At 34.3% G+C, this 23771-nt stretch overlaps 1 protein-coding gene across 14 annotated transcripts in view; it reads right to left on the bottom strand.

Moving 5' to 3' along the window:
- Slc16a7 (solute carrier family 16 member 7) overlaps positions 1-23771 on the bottom strand; it is a 176043-nt gene that overhangs the window by 120344 nt on the left and 31928 nt on the right. For 4 of the 14 annotated variants that reach the window (XM_021241341.2, XM_021241343.2, XM_004861144.4 and 1 more), the window contains exon 2: positions 7437-7556. The exons of 3 other annotated variants lie outside the window; for them this stretch is intronic. The gene's annotated coding sequence lies outside the window, so the exon portion shown is untranslated. 14 annotated transcript variants of the gene reach the window in all.

Genomic DNA, 23771 nt, shown 5'->3' with positions numbered 1-23771 from the left:
AAACAGCAGTACAGATACAAAAATCAAATGCCTCATAAACATGATGGAAAATTTCTATTTCCTTTTTTTTTAAATGGATAAAATATTTTTTATTCTTTTCCTGAAGAGTACCATAGTCTTAACATTTATAGAGCAGTGCTGAATGTGATTCTATTTTCTGAATTCCAGAATTATAATGTAGCCAAACTTAGCATATATATTACAAAAGAAAGCATTCCAAGTTCATTCCCTGAGTTAATTATCCCTCAGAGTCTTTATGTAGAAAGGAGTATTTTTTAACCTTGATAAGGACAAGAGGAAAAAAACTCTTCAGTCAAAATTGCATTATAGAATGATTCCTTTAAAGTTTCAAAACATCATAGGAAAATCTAATGAAGGGAGAGTGGTCTTAAACACAAAATATACAAGAGATTCCTTCTCCTTGTCAACAGCAACATCTCACTAATTGAATGGAATTATTGGAAGGGTGATTTGAGTACATGGACTATATAAGCCCTTTCCTTCCTTGGCTGTTATACAGTCAATGGAAGATTCTGTTAAATTCAGCTAACTGAGGAAACACATCCAGAGAGAGTCCTTTTAAAATATCTTTCTGCAGTATCTCCCTTTCAAATACTCCCTACTCATCCAGAGTAGCTGTCTGCTCTCTCTCTCTCGCCCCACTTTCTCCCACCTTCAAATAAAGGTCTTTTTTTACTTTAAAAAAAATTTTTACTTTCTTTTACTTTAAAAAAAATAAAGTATCTTTTTAGCTCAGAACTTTTGATTCCATTTAGCTCCTCTGTTATCACCCTATGTGCACTGCGACCTCACAACCGTCTATTAAATGAATCAACATTCTCCAAGTGACTCAGCACAAAGGCTCAAGAGTCAGTAATAATTTCTCCCCTCCTCCATCACTGATCAATATTGTTAACTTGCTCCATTAAGTTAAAGCAAAGGCAAGAAAGTGTCATGTTCCTTACGGGTTCAGTGGTTCAAAAGTTTTCTGAGGCCTATACAATTCCACGTAGGTCAATCCTTTATGGAAAGCCCCTGCTCATTTCTGTGATTTTTTTAGCTAAATCCAGGCAAATGAGATGCCATTTAGTGAAATATGGGAAAAGTAGGGTTGTAAAATGGGAAATTGAAAGATATGACTAAAAGCTCCCACTAAGATGTCAGGTACATTTGAGGAAGAACAGAAATCTCATTTAACCAAATGCACACAATGTCATTACTTGTGTCTGTTTCTCAACCACATACCCAATAGGCTTGTGACTGTAGTGTTTCAAGTAGCCAAATTAAAATAGTAGTAACCCTTTGTATTTCATTACTGTGAAGAATGTATTTTGTTTTTCTGTTTTTGTTTTTTTTTTGGTACCGGGGATGGAACTCTGGACCTTGCATGTGCGAGGCAGGGGCTGGAACCACTGAGCTAAATCCCCGGCCCAAATGTGTTTTGTTTTCTTTGTTTTCCATCCTACTACAGAAAACCTAGAGAACAATATCCTAGGAAACAATGAAGCTAACAATGCCAAAAGACCCAATACAATGAATGTATCAGGTAGGGCTAGCAATTAAGCGGAAGGGAAAGAAATCAAAACAGGAACAGGAAAATAATATAATGACAAGAGTAAGTCAAGACCTATCAATTATAACTATCAGTGTAAATGGTCTCAACTCACCAATCAAAAGACACAGATTAGCAGAATGGCTCAAGGAACAAAATCCAGTATAATGCTTTGGATGTACAAGAACACATTTAACACAAAAATAAATTCATAGACTAAAAGTCAAAGGATGAAAAAGAATATTCCATGCAAGGGGAACCTTAAAACAAGCAGGAGTAGCTATTGTATTTTCAGGCAAAGTAGACATCAAGCCAAAGCTGATCAAAAGAGGCAAATAAGGACATTATATATTAGTTAACAGAACTGTTCAACAGGAAGAGATAACAATTATAAACATGTATGCACCAAACCACAATGTACCCAACTTCCTAAAACAAACATCAATAGACATGTAAATCAAATAAACAGATAAACATGAACTTCAATAACCCACTATAGATGACCCAAATAGACAGATGAATTTAACAAAAACAAAATCAACAAAAAAATCAGAGCTGACCAAAACTTTTGAACAAATGGACTTAATAGATATCTACAGTGTTCCACCCAACAACAGAATACACATTCTTTTAGATAGCACATGGAACTTTCTCCAAAATAGATCATGTACTAAGTAAATGCAAAAGAACTGAAATTTTACCATGCATATTATCAGATCATAGTACAATGAAATTAAAAATCAATAGCAAAAAAAGAACAAAGAAACTATGGAAATTAAAAAACACACTGTATAATCAATGAGTCACAGAAAAAATTAAGGAAGAAATAACATGGTTCCTAGAATTAAATGATAATGCCAATACAATATACAAGAATTTATGGAACACAATGAAAGCGGTGGTACAAGAGAAATTTATAGCTATGAATGCCCACATCAGAAAAATAGAACAAACCCAAATAAATGCTCTAACGATGCATCTCAAAGACCCAGAAAAATAACAACAATTCAAACATAGAGCTTGTACAAGAAGGAAATTATAACGATCAGAGCAGAAATCTATGAAACGGAGACAAAATAATACTGTACAAAGAATCAATGACTTGAAGAGCTTGTTCCTTGAAAGAATAAACAAAATAGATAAACCTTTAGCCAATATTACAAAAATTAAAAAAGGAGAAAGAGAGAAAGAAATAAAACATAAATCAATGAAATTAGAAATTAAAAAGAGGAAATCAAAACAGACACTGCCAAACTCCAAAAAATGATTAGGAACTTCACAAACATATATGCCAAAAAAAAACAACAACAAAAACACAAAAAAACCTGAAGAACACAGATGAAATGGAGATTCTTAGATACATATGAATTACCAAAACTGAACCAAAATGACTTAAAAGTATTGAACAATACAGTAACAGGCAATAAAATTAAAGCAGTAGTAAAAAAAAAAAAAAACCAAGTCCTTCTTAGAAGCGAACATCCTGATTCCTAAAGCAGACCAGGATCCAACCAAAAAAGAACTACAGGCGAATCTTGCTAATGAAAAGAGATGCAAAAATCCTTAAAATCCTAAAAATACTTGTTATAAAACATGACAAAGTGGGCTTCATCCCAGAGATGCAAGAATGGTTCAACAAACACAAAGAAATAAATGTAAGGGCCGGGGATTTAGCTCAGTGGTTCTGGTACCTGCCTCACAACCACAAGGTCCCGAGTTCAATTCCTGGTACCAAAACAAAAAAAAAGAAATAAATGTAATTTATCACATAAACAGAACCAAGAACAAAAATCACATAATCATCTCAATAGAGGCAGGAAAGCCTTTGACAAAATCCAATATCCATACATTATTAACATCCTGAAGAAAATAGGTATGAAAGGACCATATCTCAAACTGATTAAAGTTATTTATGACTCATCAACTGCCAGCATCATATTAAATAGAGAAAACCTGAAAGCATTCCCTCTAAAATTAGGAACAAGACAAGGATGTCCATTAACACCACACCAATTCAACATAGTCCTCAAAACATTAGCCAGAGCAATAGGGAGGAGAAAGAAATAAAAAGAATGGATACAGGAAAGGATGAAGTCAAAGCACCATTACTTCCAGATGATATGATCCTTTACTTATAAGAAACAAAAAACTCCAAGACTCCTAGAATAACCCAATTCAGCAATGTAGCAGGAAACAAAACCAATACACAAAAATCAATAGCATTCCTGTACACTAATAATGAACTCACTGAAGAAGAAATTAGGAAAACAATACCATTGATAATATTAACAAAAAACTTAAATACTTAGGAATTAATCTAACCAAGAAAGTAAAAGATTTCTACAATGAAAAGTATTTCACTTTGAAAAAGAAAATCATGGACATTAGAAAATAGAAAGATATCCCTTGTATCTTAACAGGCAAAACCAATATAATCAATAGACATTTACAGATATACAGATTTAATGGAAACTCAATCAAAATATCATGACATTTCTCAAAGATCTGGAGAAAACAATCCTAAAATTCATATGGAACAAGAAAAGACCCAGAATAGCAAAAGCAATCTTGGGTAACAAAAGGGAAGCCAGTGGCATCACAATCCCTGACTTGAAGTTATATTATAAAGCTACTGTGATTAATACAGCATGGCACTGGCACAAAAATTGGTATGTCAATCAATGGAACAGAATAGAAAAAGCAGAAACAAAACCAGGAACAAACAGCTATTTGATCTCTGAAAAAGGGAACAAAAATATACACAGGAGGAAAGATAGCCTCTTTAATAAATGGTGCTTGGAAAACTGAATATCTACATATAGAAGGTTCAGTCTAGACCCATATATCTCACCACGTACTAAATTAAAATCAAAATAGATCAAAGATCTAAATGTTAAAAGGAAAACAATCTGCTGGAAGATGAAATAGGTACAAGTCTTGAAGATACAGGTGTAGGAAAGGACTTTTTGAAGAGAACCTCAATTGCACAAGAAATAATATCGAGAATCCATAAACGGGACCATATCAAATTAAAAGGCTTTTAAACGGCAAAGAAAACAACCAAGAGAGTGAAGAGACATCCTACAGAATGGGAAAAAAGAAACTTCTGCCATTTATTCCTCAGGCTGAAGGTTAATATCTAGAATATATAAAGAACTCAAAAATGGCAGACTGCCCAAAATGAAAGACTCAATCAAAAAATGGGCAATTGAAATGAATCAACACTTCTCAAAAAAATAAAAATGCCTAATAAATACATGAAAAAATTCAACATCACTGGCCATTAGAGAAATCTAAATTAAATCTGCATTAAGATACCATCTTGCTAGGTGTGCTGGCACATGCCTATATCCCAGCACTTAGGAGCTTGAGGCAGGAATATTGCCCTGAGTTTGAGGACAGCCTGGGCTACAAAGTGAGTGCAAAGCCATCCTGAATTACATAACTAGACCCTGTCTCAAAAACTGACAAACAAAAAAGATGCCATCTTACCTGAGAAAGAATGGCTACCATCAAAAAATCTAGTAATAACAAATGCTGGCAAGGATGTGTGGAAAAAGAAACTCTTCTACACTGTTGGTAGAAATGTAGACTAGTACAACCATTATGGAAATTAATATGGAGATTCCTCAAAAAATTAAAAATAAAATTCTTTTTGACCCAGCTATACCCATTCTATGTATCTTCACAAAAAGTTAAAATTATCATATTATAGGGATACATGTAGCCATGTATATAGCAGCACAATTTATAATAGCTAGATCCTGGAAACAGCATATATGTCCATCAACACATAAACAGATAAGGAAAATGTGGTATTTATACACAATGGAGTACTCTACCATAAATAAAGATAAATGAGGTAGGTAAATAGATGCAACTTGAGAACATAATGTAAAGTGAAATAAGTCAGATATACAAGCTTAAATATCACATGGTCTCTCTTCTATGAGAAACGCTATATATGTGTGTATATATGTAAATATATATATACACACATGTAAATATATACACACATGTATACATATATGTGTGTGTATATATGTAAATATATGTATACACATACACATACATATATACACATATATATGTAAATAAAGAGCAAAGTAGAAGAAAGATAAATAGGAAGTGGGGAGAAGTTAAAATAAATTTCCAAAATTCCCTATCCCATTTTTTCAAAAATATTTTAATATATGCTAACTTAATATAATGCTAATTCACTTCTACTATTAGTTTCTCTTAGTTCATTGAAAAGAAAGTTCTGTACTGCTGTTTCTTTGTAAGAAAATTTTTTATCTTGTACAATGACTTTGAAGATCATGATACAGTGTATTAACTATTATTAACTGTTGTTATTCTCTTATTTTGCTATGATATTGTTTTTTTTTTAATAAAATAAAAACAAATTTTAAAAAGAAAACCTACAGAGTCAAAAGTCAAGTGTAGGCAAGCTGTTCCACAAGAGCAATGGAAAATTAAAACTGTGTAGGTAATTATGCCACACTGCTACTGGCCTTCTTGTGCAGATAGCTAGAAGGGGTAAACAGATCTTACAATGCCTGTTAGCTCTACCACTAGAACCTATGCTATTCAGGAACCACGAGTTTTTGTCCATTGTACTGGAAAGTCATGAATGGAAGTAATTTATCTATTGGCACTGGGAGGTGTGTAACATATGTTGATTAAAATATAGCTCAGAATACAGCCATTGTGCCGGGTATGGTGGCACATGCCTGTAATCCCAGCACTTGGGAGGCTGAAGCAGGAGGATTACCAGGAGTTTGAGATCAGCCTGGACTACATAGGGCTACATAGTAAGACCCTGTCTCAAAAAAAAAAGAATATACCTACTGGGATGAAATTCTACAAGCCTGATCAAATATGTGCTTTCATCAGGCCTAAAGCAGACCCACTACTATAACCAGACAGAGAATATGGCATTCACAGAAGTAGCAATTTCTACCCATCCTCCTAAGAGACTATTAAAAGACTGCCTTTGAAAACAACACTCAGACTAGCTTTTCTTCACTCAAAGCATTTTTCAAATCTAAGACCTTTACATAAGATCTCCTAGTACCAAGATATTTCCATTCTTAAAACAGAGACATCAAAATAAACCTAAAGACTCACAATATAAGACAACTAAAATAGGTAAGTCAATTCCATGAAATGAATTATTACAGAATTTACAAAACTTGCACTGTCTACATAATTGTGATAACGAGTATAGGTAAAGTCATTTAAAAATACAAGTTTTGGCAGGGGATTTAGCTCAGTGGTTTCACCGCCTGCTGAGCAAATGCAAGGACCGGAGTTCAATCTCCGGTATCAAAAAACAACAACACGTTTTTTTAAAAATTAAGGGAAAGTCAATTATGTAACTGAGAGGATTTAGTTACATTACAATGTATCTACTCCAAAATTTTGAACATTCTCTTGTCTACATCTAAAAATAGAAAATGAGTCCGGAGAATATAGTCCCTCAGGAGTAAATATAACAATAACAATAGCTAATACTTTTCTGCACCTAGGATCTGCAAATTCTGTTCTAAGTGAATAACAACAGCTCTATGAAGATACCTTTTACTGTCTTCATTTTAGAAGAAAAACAAAACGGATTTTAGTTAGTTAGCAGCAAAACTAGGATTTGACACCAGACACTACCCAGTCTACTCTCTGTGTTCTTAACAAGGAAGAAGCAAGAACTAGCCTGTCAACCATGTATCCAGTAGCAGCCACATGGCATATTACAATCTGGTTCAACCATCACACTTTTAGTGTGGAACAAAATTAAATCAGAGACAAAGATGCATTCACATTGATTTTTATCAGATCCACAAACATGACTTGGAATAACTAAACAAACAAAAAAAAATAACCTTACACACGGATGGGCTTCACAAAGTAGCTCTGCTCTATTGGCACTGAGAGTCTTAGAGTCCTGTAGGTCCCAAGATCCCTTTTTAAGCCTTCAAAGGAAAGCATCACATCTTCAGAATGACTCCTAGAAAAATCAAAGAATCCAGTAACTATTTAAATATTCAGTGTATGTTAAAAAATGACAGATATCCAATTCCACATCTAAAAGAACTACTAGTATACAGCTTTCAATTGCACTGGCTGAAGTTGTTATTCACCCTCCAAGGTTTTATGTAAAGGCCCTTGTAATTAGCACAGATTATTTAGTTAAATTAGTTCACATCACTAAAAACCTTATATGATAAATATTGTGCTTGCCTCTACATTTATATTTTCTCTAAGTCAAATTTTCCAAAATCTGAGCAGAGCAGCTCCTGAAAACACATTAGAGTCCCTTCCATCCACTGTCGTTAGGATTTCAACAATAATTTCCTCTCAATGTTTCCGTCCACTTCTCATAGAATAATGTGTACCAGAGTGTATATGTGTGTGTTTATAAAGTAATAACTTGAAATTTTAACTTAACTACATTAACACTCTAGTTACATTAACTTTAATAACTAAAACATTTAAAGCAGCATTTTAGTAAGATGCCTAAGAATATTTCAGAAACACTATAAAATGATAATCAAAATTGACCACTGGTTCTTTTTTCTTTTTGAGACAAGGTCTCGCTATACAGTTCAGGATGGTCTTGAACTCTCTATGTAGCACAGGCTGGCCTCAAACTTATAGCAATCCTCCTGCCTCAGCCTCCTGAGTACTAGGATTATACACATGTGCATCCATGCCCAGAGACCATCAGTTCTTGTACATTTTTTATTTTATGGACCTTGAAACAAACTTTTGACTTTGTCTAATCACCCTACCTAGCAAAAAGAATATAGTAGTATCTACCCAAAATTTTGACTACTAGATAAGTCAGTGAACATTTTTTAAATGTCTAGTATAGTATTTGGCAACAAAACAATCATATTAACTAATAATATTTATTATTAATCTAATATATTAACTAATTATTAAAGTAATTTATTATATCAATTATTAACTAATATATTATAATAATATGTTCATTAATAATAGCTGCTGCTTAAGACAGTGAGATATACTAGTTCAACAGATGAATAAATATTAGTCTTCACTGATGCTACATCTGAAAAATAAAATACTAATTGAAGTATATAAATCGTGATATTTCTGCTATTGTTGAACCAACATAACCAATTTCAGATATCAAAAACAATCAGACATTTTACAGTAGCATAGTGTTGTTCAAAGGTTATTTAAATATATTTCAAGGTCAAAGAATAGAGAACAGAGGAAGGCACTATGAGGTCAATTTGATAAGCATTCATAATATCACCTAATAGGAACAGAGAACTGTGGCCCCGTAGTCTAACACGGAAAGCATTTTAGATAGACAAAAATTTGCCTATTTTGTAAGTTCAAAGACTATAATTAGCAAATTATTTACATATAGTTGTTTGAATTTAGTAAAACCAATAACACAGAAATACGTCAATTGTGGATACAAAGAAACCCCTTGTAACAATAAAATTCACTTGAATTTAGAATCAATATTAAAATATATTTCACAAAATTACTAGTATCACAATGAGTAAAATATATATACATAAAGAGAGAGAGATAGTAACCATTTTAAAGCTATAACATATTACTCTAACTTTCTTGTTTTCAGTGCTTATTTCTGGAATATAAATTTTGAATTTATTTCACTTATAATGACATTGGTACTTGATATATAATGATATATTGGTATTTTATAATGATATATTGGTATTATTTCATTTATGATATACTGGTATTTCGACAATGCAATTTTTATCTATATTATAATATTTTTCATTTCATTCTTTCATTTCATACCATATTTTCATTCTCATGTGAGATAAAATGATTAACAGTTGGGGATGAGATAAGGAAGTTTTGGTTTTTTTCCTTTTTTTCTGAACTATAAAACTGTTTTAACAGACCTTCTGCCCTGTGGGGATCCTCTGCCTATCTGTGGCAAAAGAGCTCCCCCTCTTTGCTGGTACAGATCTTCTTGCTGACCCATTTGTCCTGTGACGTTGGTGAGAAAGGAAGAGGAGGAGCAGCAAGAGAAACAGTTTGGTCAGTTCTGCATTGTCTGCACTGACATGGGAGGTGAAGATTCCAAATCAAAATGCCTGAGAGAGAAGATGAGCCAATCCCAGCTCTCAGAAAGAGGCTCCCTCGCTGCCATTCCATGCTCCTAGGGCAGAGAAGGTCACCTATAGCAACCCCAAAGGGAAATGAGATGGAACAATCTGATACTCAACCACCTGGACTCTCTGAACCGGCAACAAAAGAGGATCTGGGAAAAATGAAATCAGAAATAATTTCTCAGATAACAGCAAAGAGTGTGCCCATAGGGCAAGACATGATTAATAAATCTAGGGAGGACACAGACAGAAAAATAGAGGATCTGAGGAACATGATGGAATCCCAACATAGGAAACAAATGGAATCCATAAAACAGATGCAAACAGATTTCCAAGAGATTAAAAACTCCATCAAAAGTCTGAGCAGCAGAATGAACCAATGTGAGGACAGAATTTCAGATATAGAAGATAAGATTGCAATTAGTGACCAGGAAAAGAAAAATTGCTTTAAAATTGTAAGGGAACACGAGAAATCAATCCAGCAGCTGCTAGACGATGCAAAGAAGAATACCATAAGACTGATTGGAGTCAATGAAGAAAGAGGAGAGAGTGCAGATGACATAAAAAAAACTCTTCACAGAAGTGATGGCAGAAAACTTCCCAAGGAGGGGAAAAGAACTTGACATAGAGATAAGGGAGGCATATAGGACTCCAGCTAGCCTTGATCAAAAAAAATCTACACACAGGCATATAATAGTTAGGATTCCAGAAATCCAAAAGAACAAAATTCTACAAGCAGTGAGAGAAAAGAAACATATCACATACAAAGGAAAGCCCATCAGAATCACAGAAGACTTCTCAATGCAAACCCTCAAGGCAAGAAGATCTTGGAATGATGTATTTCAAGCCCTAAAGGAAAATAGTCTACAACCCAGATTGATGTACCCTGCAAAACTGTCTTTCAAAATTGATGGAGAAATAAGAAACTTTCATGATAAAGAGCACCTCAGGAACTTCATGAATACCAAACCGGCACTCCAAAAAATTTTAGACAATACCCTAGGAAAAGACAATGAGGATCACAACCCCAGGAAGCCTAGCAGAATGAATCCATTGGGTGTGACAAATTAAATGCAAAGGGAGAGAATCTAACAGAAAGAAAAAGTCATGACAAGGCTTTTAAAGCTTTTAACTTCATCTCCCTAATGAGTGTATAATTCAATCTTATTCTTGTACTGATTAGTATTTTTCTGATTCTAGAGTTGCACACCTTTCCTTGTGCTGTGCTGGCTATTTATCATCTTCTTATGTCTACATTTTAATCGGGTTGTCTATTAATGAGCTGTAAGAGTTGTTTATATATTCTGTTCACAGGTTATATGCATTGTAAATATGGTCTGTTTAAGGACTACTTTTCATTTTAATGATGTCATTTAAAGTTCTAAATTTTGATGGAATCTCATTTATCAAGTTTTTTCTTTTAGACATCATGTTTTTTCTATCCTAGGTAGTTCTTGCCTACTCTAAATTCATAAACATTTTCCCTTATAATTTCTTCTTAAAGCTTTATACTTTTAGGCTTTCACATTTAGGTTCATAGATCCCTTTAAGTTAAATAAAGAAAAAAAAAATGTTTTAACAATGTAAGTTTGAAAATTCCGATTTTCTTCTATAATTTTAGAACATCAGAGATAATTTTAACTTATAGTTTATTGTTACAGAAAAATAGAACAGTACAAATTTTCTCATTTGTTTTAAGATGTCTTTTTTTTTTTTTTTTTGTACAGGGGATCTAACCCAGGACCTTGCTCTTTCGAGGCAGGCATAGTACCACTGAGCTAAATCCCTGGTGATGTCTATTATTGTTTTAAAAAATAGAAACAGACCTTAGATATATTTGTGAGTGTGAGACCAGGATAAATCCAAGAAATGCCATCTTGGCCTGTAGATGAACTCCCCTCATGACCCTCCCCTTATAAAGTAGATATTTTTGTAACTGCTTGTTCTGCTTCTGTAAACTTGGTTCATCACTTCTCAGAAAGAGATAGTGCCTGGTGCCTCCCTTTACTGTAAATTGCCCCAACCTGACAAGATAGCAAGATAGCTGAGTTTTGAAAAATACTTTTGCAACTAGTTAAAAACATGTTAACCTACCCTTGAACTTCTCTTCTTAAAATAACACCTATAAAAGCTATGCTGCTATAACACCCTATATAAACTGTGCTGTTCCTGGACTCAGGGCTTCACTTCGCTTAGGGAGTGGAGTCCACGCGCGTGAATAAACTCTTTTCAGTTTAACTTTGTCATTGGTCCCAGTGTTTGATGATTTATCAGCTTGCTTGGCACAACAGTGAGCTGATATATTCAAAAATAAAAATTAATTTGATAGTTATAAGTTATGTCTACCAAATAAAGATTTTTTTAAAAAGAGTTGTGCAAAATAAATAAAATGTCTCCTATTGGTTTTGGCACGGCTTCTGTCCTTCGAAGTAACTTTCTCACCTTGTGACAAGCCTCAGTATTTCTGACTTTCTGAAACACATGTCTAAATCATAGATTAGTTTAGTAAGCTTTTCACTGATTTAAAAATAACTTGTTTTATAATCCCATTAATATAAAACCAGTAGCAAAAGCAGAGGACTGTAGTAAAGCAAAGTTCAAAATCTAACAAAAATTCCTTTATCCTTTATATTGAAAATCGATACAAATAAAAATGGAAAGAAAAAAACAGGAATCTCTAGGCCTATGGAATGCCTAGTTAATGTCTTAATTTCTTATCCATCTTATCCAATTATCAGGTAGGAAAATGTAGTTTTCATTCTATAATTTCAGAGACCATTATTTAGGTTATTTTAAATAATCATACTATTTAGGTAAGGTCAGCAGCTATTTTCATACTGGTATCTTAGTATTTCATGGTAGCCTAAAATTCTGTATCTAGTGTGTCTGATGATTAACTGAAAATTTTAGTCATAACCAAATTGCATTAGGTAGGTTTCATCATCTTTTGTAACTCAAGAACAAGTTTTAAACAAGACACAAACATTTTTACCAAGGTACTTATTAAATGGGCTACAAATGTATGTAATCAGGGAAATACATTATCCATGTTTCACCATGGCTAGTTATTACCTGAGAATGATATATATGAAGTATATCAGCTGATAAGAGTAATTTTATTGATATACTTAACAAGAGATAAAAGTCCTTCAAAATAAGACACTTGAAGATACCAGAGTAAAGCTAACCAGAATATTAATAGTACGTATGTAAATTCACGCTCAAATTTTGAGAAGAAATAGAAGATAAACTATTGCCTTATGAGAGAGAGTTTTTCCCTTTAATTTAGCAGCGTTTTCCAATGTTTGTGAATTTTCAGTGCTCATTAGGGCTTGGGAAAAAGTTTCTTGAATAAAATTTTCAGTAATATATCAATCATAAGTCCATACTATATGAAGGTAGTTAGCATTAATAATACAGCCAAAATAACTGAAAACTTGTCCTGTTTTAAATCTCCTCCTTTCCTTTCCACTTAAGCCCTGAAAACATGTTTGTTTTGGAAGCAACTGGAAAGTGGTTCCAAAGGAGAACTGAAAGTGATTAATGACACAGGCAAAAATGTAAAGTCACATCAGCTGATGAGGGAGTGACTAAGGCAGAAGAATGCTGAGGGCATTCTTCAGAGCTGGGAAGGGTAATGCTGCTTTTGTTGTCAAATGACAAGTATAAGACAGTATGTCCTACTCTGAGATACCCCAGAACAAATCCATTGGTTTAAATTTACCCAGCCACCAAAGGTAACCTCTGAGTGTCACAAGAGGGAACTCCTATAAAATTTTGTTACATATAACTATAGAGCACTATTTACAGCTACAGTATACAGCTGTTTACATGGCTGACTTCATGAAATTCTACTGCACTCCTTAATAAATAGAATAACCTAAAATCTCTAAACAAGTGAAATAGGATTACACAAATAGAATCTAAGAAAATGACTTATACTCTCTTAGAATGAAATTAAAATGGGGCCAGGGATTTAGCTCAGTGGTTTTGCCGCCTGCCTCGCAAGTGGAAGGTCCCGAGTTTGATCCCCGGTACCAAAAAAAAAAAAAAAAAAAGAATGAAATTAAAATGAAAAAGCATAAGTCCAAAATATGTTTTGATCACAGAGCTTTAACAAAAATATTGAATGGATATGGATGCACATATCATTGTCATAGAGCTGTAAATTACTTGCCTTTCTTCCAATGCAGTGGTGGTGAATCTATGGCACATGTGCCGCAGGGGCCTGTTCATGTCACTGAAAGCTCTAAATGGTTAGCCATCACTGCTCTATTGGAAGAAGTTACAGATGAAAGTCCATAGGTATGAAAATAAATGTAATTTGTATAGAATTTTATTAAGAGAGCCGGGTGTGGTGCCACACACCTGTAATCCCAGCACTCGGGAGGCTGAGGCAGGAGGATCGTCATGAGTTTGAGACCAGCTTGGGCTACATTGTGAGTTCAAGGCGAGTCTGAACTATATATCAAGACCTGTTTCCAAAAACCAAATAAATAAATAAATAAATAAATAAATTTTTTAAAAATTAACTATGAAAAGTCACAAAATTCAAACAGAACAAAGGCATATCTTAATGAGTCGGTCTTATTGAAATGTCACCATGCCCAATTTACCATATTACTATGATGGAGATACAAGTGGTGGTGAAGGGAATCTGCAAGATGATAAGTGAGGAGAGCAACACAGTAACTTCCCTGTAACCAAATTTACATTTATCTTTTATTCTGTGAAGTAAAGTGTACACAGAGACTTTAGCAATACTGTTTTTATTTATGATTAAGGTAGACAAATATGATGCGGTGCTTTTAAGAATGGGCTCAAAGAACTCCAAGATAAAATGTAATTCACCATGGGCCAGGCTAATGAGCTCTGAACCCATTCCCAGACTTGCACAGAACCCACTCCTCCCATGAGCACTTCCCAGCCCATGCCTGTGCACAGAGGGTACTAAAGCTGAGCCATGGACACAAAGCACTTTTCTGATGATGGAGTTTGGCCATCATCCTTGCCTGGCCTATTGTATTTGGGAAATACATTTGTATTTGGAAATCATTGTCTTTGGGCAAAAATTTTTAAATGTTACTATTAAATGGTCAAAACACAGGTTGTTGGATAAATGGCAAAAATTTAACTCATTGTGAAATTTAGATTTAAGAAATTTTCACATATGAAAGAAAACATGCAGTCACTTGTCTTCCTGTGTCTGGTTTGTTTCTTTTAGCATAACATTCCCCAGTTCTGTAGTTCCAGGGTGCAAGTAAAATTGAACTACAGAGAGATAGAATTTTGTTCAATATAAATATAATCTGACAGAAGTATGTAAAAATAAAATGGGCTGTTTCGATCCTCTCACTCGTCGATAATATTAACATACCCATCTTACAGAAGACAGTATGAGGCTCGGGAAGCCAAGTTTTCCAGATCACAAAGCTGAAAGGACAAGAGTAAATATTCTAACCTTGATCTTACTCACCCTTTCCATGACCATCCAGTTAAAAAAAAATAGTATTCACTTAAGAAAAGAACCAGATGTGTGCCCTGGCCATAAATGAGTGGGCTGGACATGTAATGTATAAACACATTTCTCGTTCTAAACTTAAATGAATTTTATTCTGAAATTTCCTTGATAATACGTCTCTTATTTTATTGAAGGTGCACCTTCTCTTTCACATACTGTACTATCAATCAAGTAAATCTACAGACACAATGTTAATTTTTAAGCTTATTCCACAGTTATCATAGGTAGGCAAGTAAAACTGCTATTTTAAAATATCACAATGAAAACATCATCAAGCAGAAATCTCTCATAAGCAAAAGATAATACATGAATCCTCAACTCCAAACATTAAATACAATATATTGAAAAAAATAGAATATTGGAAAATATGTCTAGGAAATATGTGTATATATGAAGTTTATATTTTTAAGTAAAATATTATCAAGCAAAACCATAAAACCAAAAGTTTAAATCCAGTTAATTCCATCCAAATCTTAATACTGACATAACTAATAAGGTATGTATCAGTCCAACACCCACTGAACTTGGCCAGCATCCCTCACAGTTGGCTCAAACAAAAATGTGGATTAATCCAGTCATGGCAGAATTCAGAACTGAAAGAGTAAACCACCTTTATTAATTTTTAGGTTTTTCCCCAACTTTTTTTATTAGTGTATATTTGCAATACATAGTAAATACATTCATTGTGGGAGAACTAGTACATACAAATATTGCACCTTGATCCTTTTTACTTCCTTTCCTCCTCCCGTTTGTCTTCCTGGATCTTTCCTATCCTTTCAATAATCAACTTTTTAATTCATTGTTCATTTGTATTGTTTTTTAGTCTCAATTTCACTAAGTTCCCCTCTAATCTTTATAACTTCTTTCCTTCTATTAGTTTCAGATTTGCATTGTTTTTCTCTTTCTAGGACCTTGAGACACATCCTTAGGTTATTTAATTGAGATGGCTCTATTCTTTTTATCTGTGCACTTATAGTGATAAACTTCCCTCTTAGCACTGCTTTCATTGTTCCCCATAGGATTTGGTCTGTTGTGCTTCCATTGTCATTTGATTCTAGAAAATTAGAAACTTGAACTTATTCCCTGATTTCTTCTGTGATCCACTGATTATTCAAGAATGCACTATTTTTTTTTTTTTTTTTTTTTTTTTGTACTGGGGATCGAACTCCGGTCCTTGCGCTCGCGAGGCAGGTGGCGGAACCACTGAGCTAAATCCCCAGCCCAAGAATGCACTGTTTAATTCCCATATGAACAAATCATCTTTAAACCAAGGCTCCATTTACAAATTTGAAGCCATTTAAATTCCACTCATACCTCTTGTCTCTATCACAATCAAGTCTCAAATAAACTTACCTCTAATGTCTAATTGTCTTTTCAATCTCTTACTCATACAGCTGCATATTTTGTATTTGGTTCATACATACTCTCCACTTTATCATAGCTTTCTGATGTCCTTTTCAGCATTTGCCAATGTATCTTCAGTATTTCTTCAAAACATGAAAATTATATTTATACCTAATAGTACATAAGGGTATAAGCGTGGTAACACACATAATGTACTAAGCAGGATTCGTAATATACTGTATGTAAGAAACAAGGTCTTTAGTACCAAAAATATGAACAAGAGAGTGTCTCCGTTTTAAACTCTAGTCTACCCTAGGCTGCCCTCCCCTACCCCTTACATCAAAATAACAAGAAATGTCTGCTCAGCTTAGATTCTGACTGACCAACACAGGTAACTTATCAACAGCTAAAGACTTTCAGTTCCCCATACCCCACTCTCCTTTCCCTTAGCAACCCTGTCCAGCAACCCTTTAGGCTTTCCCCTCCAACTGCTTAAATTAGCCAGTCAGGATAGATCGTGAACCTTCAAACCAGCCAATGGGGAGAAGGTCAGCTGCTTCTCAGAAAATAAAAAATAGCCTGCTGCTGTGTCTCTGCCCATTTGCTACCTCATGCTAAAATGTGCTCACACCCTTCTGCAGAAGTAAACAACCTTGCCTTCTCGAGATTTCTTGGTGCCTGAGTGTTTTATTATCTACATTAACAAATTGACTCTGGGGGTGCATTACCAAAATGTATATATTTAATAAATATTGGGCTAGGTATCTGGCTTACTAGTACAGCACTTCCTTAGCAACAGAAAAAAAGTAAATAAATGTTAATATCAACTATAGTCAATCAACAACATCCTCAGGTCCCTAGCTCCTATGTCTTCTTGCAAAAGAGACCCTGAATATTTCAAAAGCAGAGTAGAACCTGCAATTACAATACTGAACAGAGCTGGAGATAAATGGAGTAACTGTAAAGATTGATGCTTCTTCACATTCAGAGATTTCAATTTTGCCAGGATCCCCAAAGCCTCTCCAATAAGCTTCTCACATCCTTCTGGGTGTCTTCCTCTCCATTTCCCTACAATTTTAACATTTCCCTCTCCAGTTTCCCAAACATCCTCAGTCAAACCGTGTAGTTGACCTGGCTTCTTATTCACAGAGAAAATGAAAGCCATCAGATCAAGCATAAAGTCTCACAGTGTCTCAGTTACCGGCACACATTTCTTTATCTCTATCAGTTATTTTTGTCTTCTTCTTCTCCTGTAGTGGAACTGTGTTCCTTATTAGTTACCAAAGGTGCCCTCACTGATAAGATCCTATCCTCCTCTTCCCTTCTTTCCCTTTCCCTTCCCTCTCCCCCTCTTTTCCTAGTATGTTTTTCATTAGCAAGGATTGAAACAAGAGATACTCTATAAACCCACTACGTACCAACCCTCGAAAAATTCTTTTAAATTTTGAGACAAAGTCTCACTAATTGCCCAGGCTGGCCTTGTATTTGCAATCCTACTGCCCTTGCCTTCCAAGGAGCTGGTATTTTAAGTGTAACCACTGCATCTAACATGATCATTTCTTGCTGATATGTTACGGTTTTTTCATCTGATCTAACCACATTTCACTTCTGTACTCTTCTCTAATGTCATAGCTTCCCTTGTACTACATGCTCCGATAACACTGAACTAATATCAATACATGAACTAATTTGTTTCTAGCTCATTTCACATTATCTCATATTTTTGTGTCTGTAGTACTTTCATACATGTCAGTGCCTATTAAGGAATCCTCTTCTCTATTTTTCTTTTAAGCAAGATTCTATTTATTCCTGAAAACTCAATGTAAGAGCTCCTCCATGAAAGGAGCCAGAAGAAAGGCTTAAGAGAAAGGAAAATGAGAGGAGAAGGAACTTGCTGGAATAGTAATAAGAGATTTGAAACGTGATAATGGGTTTCAACTATGACACACAATTTCTGCTTAACTTTTGTCCTTCATGTGCATTTGTGCTTCCTTCATGTAAAGCATTTCAACTGTTTCTTGACAGATAAAAAAGTCTGAAGCTTTGCAGATTTGCAGATAATTACAAAAATATCTCTAACTATGAGGAAATTACTGTACTAGTTTTCTGTCTTCAAAGAAATCTTGAAAAGAGGATGGAAAGAAAAGACAACATGATGTACACATTTGAGAGAAAAAGCAAAATCAAACAAACACATCATTGACTTTTTTCCTACAATGTTCATAAATTCCTTCAGTACCAGTTATTTATGATACATTACAGGTCCAAAATAAATTTTAAAAGAGAAATGTAAGGTTTTCTAGCCTCTGACCTGTAAGAAAGCTAGGGTCTGTGTTGTTATTAACACTAACCAAGTTTCACTGTTCTACTTTGCTTCTTTAACATTTTTCTCGTTTTTATCTTGAGTGGTCAGTGTTAAGTCCTAAATAAAATAAATTCTCTTATTTTACTACTACTTTGTTTTATATCAAATGTAACCAATATCTGAAATCATACTTAGCAAAAACATTCATATTTCTAGTTCAAATCCTTTTCCATGCTCACAGTTGTAGACGCTCATTTCTAAAGGACAGTATAATTGTCATCTCCACGGATACTTATATTTTCTTGTGAATTTATTATATGTATCTAAGTTAAGTAGAAATACATAAGCGTCAGAGAAGGCCTGGGCTCTCAAGGAAGTCAGCAAAAAAATAAACACATCAGAATTGTGGCTGGTGGTGCATTTGAAGAAGGCAAGGCCTCAAGATAAAGTCCCAATGGCCAGACTTGCATACTTCCCTAGGGATGAACAGAAACTTGAGATTACTGTATACTGTAAATAGCACCACCCAGTCCAAGAAGTCCAGATATGCATCAGGCACCCAGGTGGATGACCAGAACATCTGGACCAATTCCCTCCCCCAAATGATCCCACTGTAGAAGTCATAGATAAGCCAAGCCAAGGTTAATGACGCTAGCCACATGTCCTTGCTACATGCTTCAATTCCTTATTGGATCAATATTAGCTAACCAGCTATACTTGTAATCCTATAGGTTGATGGTAGTTTGACCCACATTGTACCTACATTGTGACTTTGCTGTATAAATTACCCCTGACAAAGGGCTTCTGTGGAAACCCACCCTGGACCCCTCCTGTCTCTCAGGAGCTATCTCTCAATAAACCTTTCCTACTCTTAACCTCCCTTGTTCTTTGGAATTCATTCTTCAATTTCAGGGGATGCAAATTCAGCACATCTGACAACTAGGAGGTTGGGAGTTACATTTCTCCCTTATTAAACTGATTTAAATCACTATTGACATAGTTCCAGAGTTACCCTTCCAAAATGAAAGGCAAATGTGAAATTTTGGTAAATTTTCAAAACCCGTTTAGATGTAGCAAAAATATTATTTATCAATATTTTATATAGCTTTGAAGTGAATTATATTAATCTAAATTACCTAAAAATTTTTAAAAATTGGCAATATGCATTATTTTGAACACATGTAAGTAGTGATAACTCATCAAAATTAACCTTAAAATTAATTTTCTAACATGCATTTTCACAATTATGAGCTCTTTAAAGTTATTTTCAATCAAAATTGAGGATGCATTACACTGTATACTATTTCCAAAATGCTCACAATCATTCTGCAATCTATCTCAATAGATCTAAATAACAACAATTCTAATTCATGGCTAGTTCAATTCTCTGGCTTAGATTACATATCCTTCCTCAATCAAATTTCTTTTAATAATTACCATATAATTCATCCAATGGGTATTTACTAGGATCCATCTCTATGTCAGATACTGTGTTAAGGCAATGATGTTACAAAGATGAACACAAAAAAGCCCTGAAGTATCAAAACTTTCACAGACTAGTTAGGAGCTACAAACAGAAGCAGATACTTCTGGGAAAATGTAGCAAGAAAAATGAATATGTGCATAAAAACAGAAAAATCCAATCAAATTAGCATGCCATGAATGAAGGAGAGAGACAGATCCTAGAGAAAAGAATTATTGGGACAATTCTTACAAGGATAAGGAGGAATCAAAGGGCTACAGGACAAGAGTAAGGTAAATTGTAAAGCATCAAAACTTTTCACAGGACATACATACTGAAGTGTTAAAATAGTAAATTCATTCTGAAACACTTGTTAGATCACTAGTTCTCTTCACAAAGTTTATCTACAGCATGAAGGTGTATAGGAAGGCGTTTAATTTTCATCGTCTTTAAGTTAAATTAATATTATAAGTTTAAAAATCTTTAAGTGCAAAACACACATTTTTTTCTTTGTATAAAGCAATGTTAGGAAATGTGCTTTGTTAGATGTTACTTGCTGTATCAGGGCACACGGATACAGTCTTCATATTCCAAAATGGAGTACTGCTCTTACCATTCATCCCCCACTGAAGACAAACTCTTAAGCTGCCTTATATTAATGACATCTAAAGAAAGGCCACAAAGAAAAGCTGACCTACTTTGGAAAACAGAATCAATAACCGTTCATTACACCACAGGTTGTAGAAGAACATTAGAATTTGTTCCTCTTCTTCACAAATGGAATAAGAAACATGATATCCATTACTGTTAAGTGTTATCCAACCCTCCCCATAGCAGACATATCCCTGCTAAAATGACTCCCTTGGATGAAAAAGCAGAAGTTATAAAAGCAATATTTTTTTAAAAAATCACAACAAATCTGGTTTGTTTCTATTCTAATAGACATATAATAGCCCAGAAACTATTGCACAATTATAGTATATATTTGGACTCATTAAAACAGAAATTCACTTGTGAATACAACAAAGAATTTAATGTCATATCAAGACAGGCACCTCACTTTGTTCAACACAGTACTCCATCAAAAGCAAATGAAGCTCACAAAAATGTTTCTGAATAAATGGATAAATGAATACTTACTGTATATAATTCTAGACTGAGGAATTCGGCACCAAATGAACACACAATGTCTGTCTAGCAGGAGATGCAAACACAGACAAATCAAAAGGATTGCTTAATACAAAGTGGATGAAAAAGAATTAAAGTAATAAGAAGTGGGGGAAATTATTCCTTTGTAATGTAATCAGAGAAGGGCTCTGTGAGGGAGGTGGGGGGAGGACAGAGAATTACCTATATACATATACTACGTATGTGCTATTTCATCAGTTCTCACTATAAGATATCCTGGTAGTCATCATATCTATAATTTAAAAAGAAATTAAAGTTTATAGTTATACAAATGATTTCAGATAATAGGTATGCAACATCAGTTTAAAAGTTTCTGAGGAAATTTTAGCTAAACAACAAAATATTCTTATTTTAGTTTTTCTATAATACTTTGGAAAAGGCATTTAGAATATCAGACTCGCAGGTTGCCAAGATGACAGGTGACTAATTTCTAATGTTAATATATGGCAGCACTTTTTTTTAGAGGCTACCAACAATCCCATTATATCTGTCAATTAAATGATAAAAAAGAAAATATCATTGAGAAAATTCTTCAGAATTGCAAACCCTGGAATGATAAATGGCTTTAGTGGGCAATAGTGGCATGGATCCCCATTATATGAGTAGACAGAATCTAAGACTATTGTAGGGAAATAATGCATGATTTTTTGTTTGTTAAGTTATTTTCAGAATCTCAGTTGTTTAAATTCTTGTTGCAAGCAAAAATAATAATCACATTGCTATTTTAATTTTTTCTTTTAAACTGCCAAGAATTCAAGTTAACCTAATATTTCATTTCAAATGACATAATAGGGACTTTCAATAAAAATTAAATAGAATGAGTAAGTCATAATCATGAAATGTCCCTCAAAAGGCAAACACTAAAAAGACAGAGGAAGCCACAAACTGCCTTTTGGTTTGCTTACTAAGTATGCATGTCTAATGCCTTCTTTGTTTGCGGTGACATTTCAAAGTTTTCTTTCAGCCATTTTAATGTGGCACCAGGCTGACAAATGGTTCCAACTGTCACTGCTCCAAGGGCTGGGAGAGCATTATGCCCAGAAATAGCATGGTAGCATTGTCTCCTGCCTCCCCTTTGCCATATACATGTCTTCTAGTTGGCTGTTCTTGAGTTACATCTTTTTACTAGACTGGTAAGCATAAGTAAAGTTTTTCCTCAAGTTCTGGGAGCTAATCTAACAACCTATTGAACCTGATGACGGAATCTGGATTTGTAAAGAAGTTGGGCAAAAGTTGTAGGTAACCTGAGAAACCGTACTTGTGCTTGTGATATGAAATGGGGTGCTCTTGTTGCTCAAAGTTCTTAAACTGTGGGGTCTGCACTTACTCTGGGTCATTAGTATCAGAACTGAATTAAACTGCAGGATACCAAATTAGTGTGAGTTAAGAATTAAACAGTTAGCTGAAAAATTTCCACATAGCAAATGTGAAAAACAGGTTGTAAAGGGTGCTCTGTTTTCCTTTAGTCATGTTGGTTATACAGCTTGGTTTCTAGTCCCTCACTGTCACAGAGTTTATGCTGTAGATTTAGATTGTTTTATTTTTTATAAACATTCTGTAAAGGCATTATTTAGAGGATGAATAAGGCAAGAGTAAAATAATGGTCTGTTTTGTATGAAACAAAAATAAATGGAGGAAACTAAAATATAATTTTCCCAAAGGGAATGCTAAAACCAAAGGAAGATGTAGCAATGACGAAAGTGATATAAAAAAATTGGTGCTTGGCCAGATGTGGTGGTGCACATCTGTAGTCCCAGCACTTGGGAGGCTGAGGTAGGAGGATCACTGTGAGTTCAAGGCCATCCTGGGCTACATAGTGAGTTCAAGGCCAGCCTGAACTACATATTGAGATCCTGCCTCAAAAAAAAAAAAAATTAGCTCTCAACTCCTGAATCAAGTGTTGAAGTTGCTAAAAATCTTTGGAAAATACAGTAAACATATTTTTTTTAATTCAGGGTGAAAGCCTACCAGCCAGAAAGGTGAAGTACATTCATGCAGGTACTACAATTTATACTTCCCAATGACAGATAAAAATTAAATAGGATTGCAAACTATTAAACCATCATTTAATAAATTAAAGTTAACTAGTTTGACTCAAATCAGGTCCAGCAATTAAGCTATAATGCAACTCAAATGTTAACTGGAAACGTATGAAGTACTGTACATAAAACCCATTAGAAAATACAGAAATATCTACATTTGAGCCATGCCTGGTGGCACACACCTGTAATCCCAGCACTCAGGAGGCTGAAGCAGGAGAATTGCCATGACTTTGA

Source organism: Heterocephalus glaber, unplaced genomic scaffold (assembly GCF_053883595.1).
Source record: "Heterocephalus glaber isolate CG9 unplaced genomic scaffold, H.glaber_assembly_v1.0 deba00001569, whole genome shotgun sequence".
NCBI classification, from domain to species: Eukaryota; Metazoa; Chordata; class Mammalia; order Rodentia; family Bathyergidae; genus Heterocephalus; species Heterocephalus glaber.
Note: the sequence above shows the minus strand (reverse complement) of the source record. Positions and strands in the feature narration are given on the sequence as shown.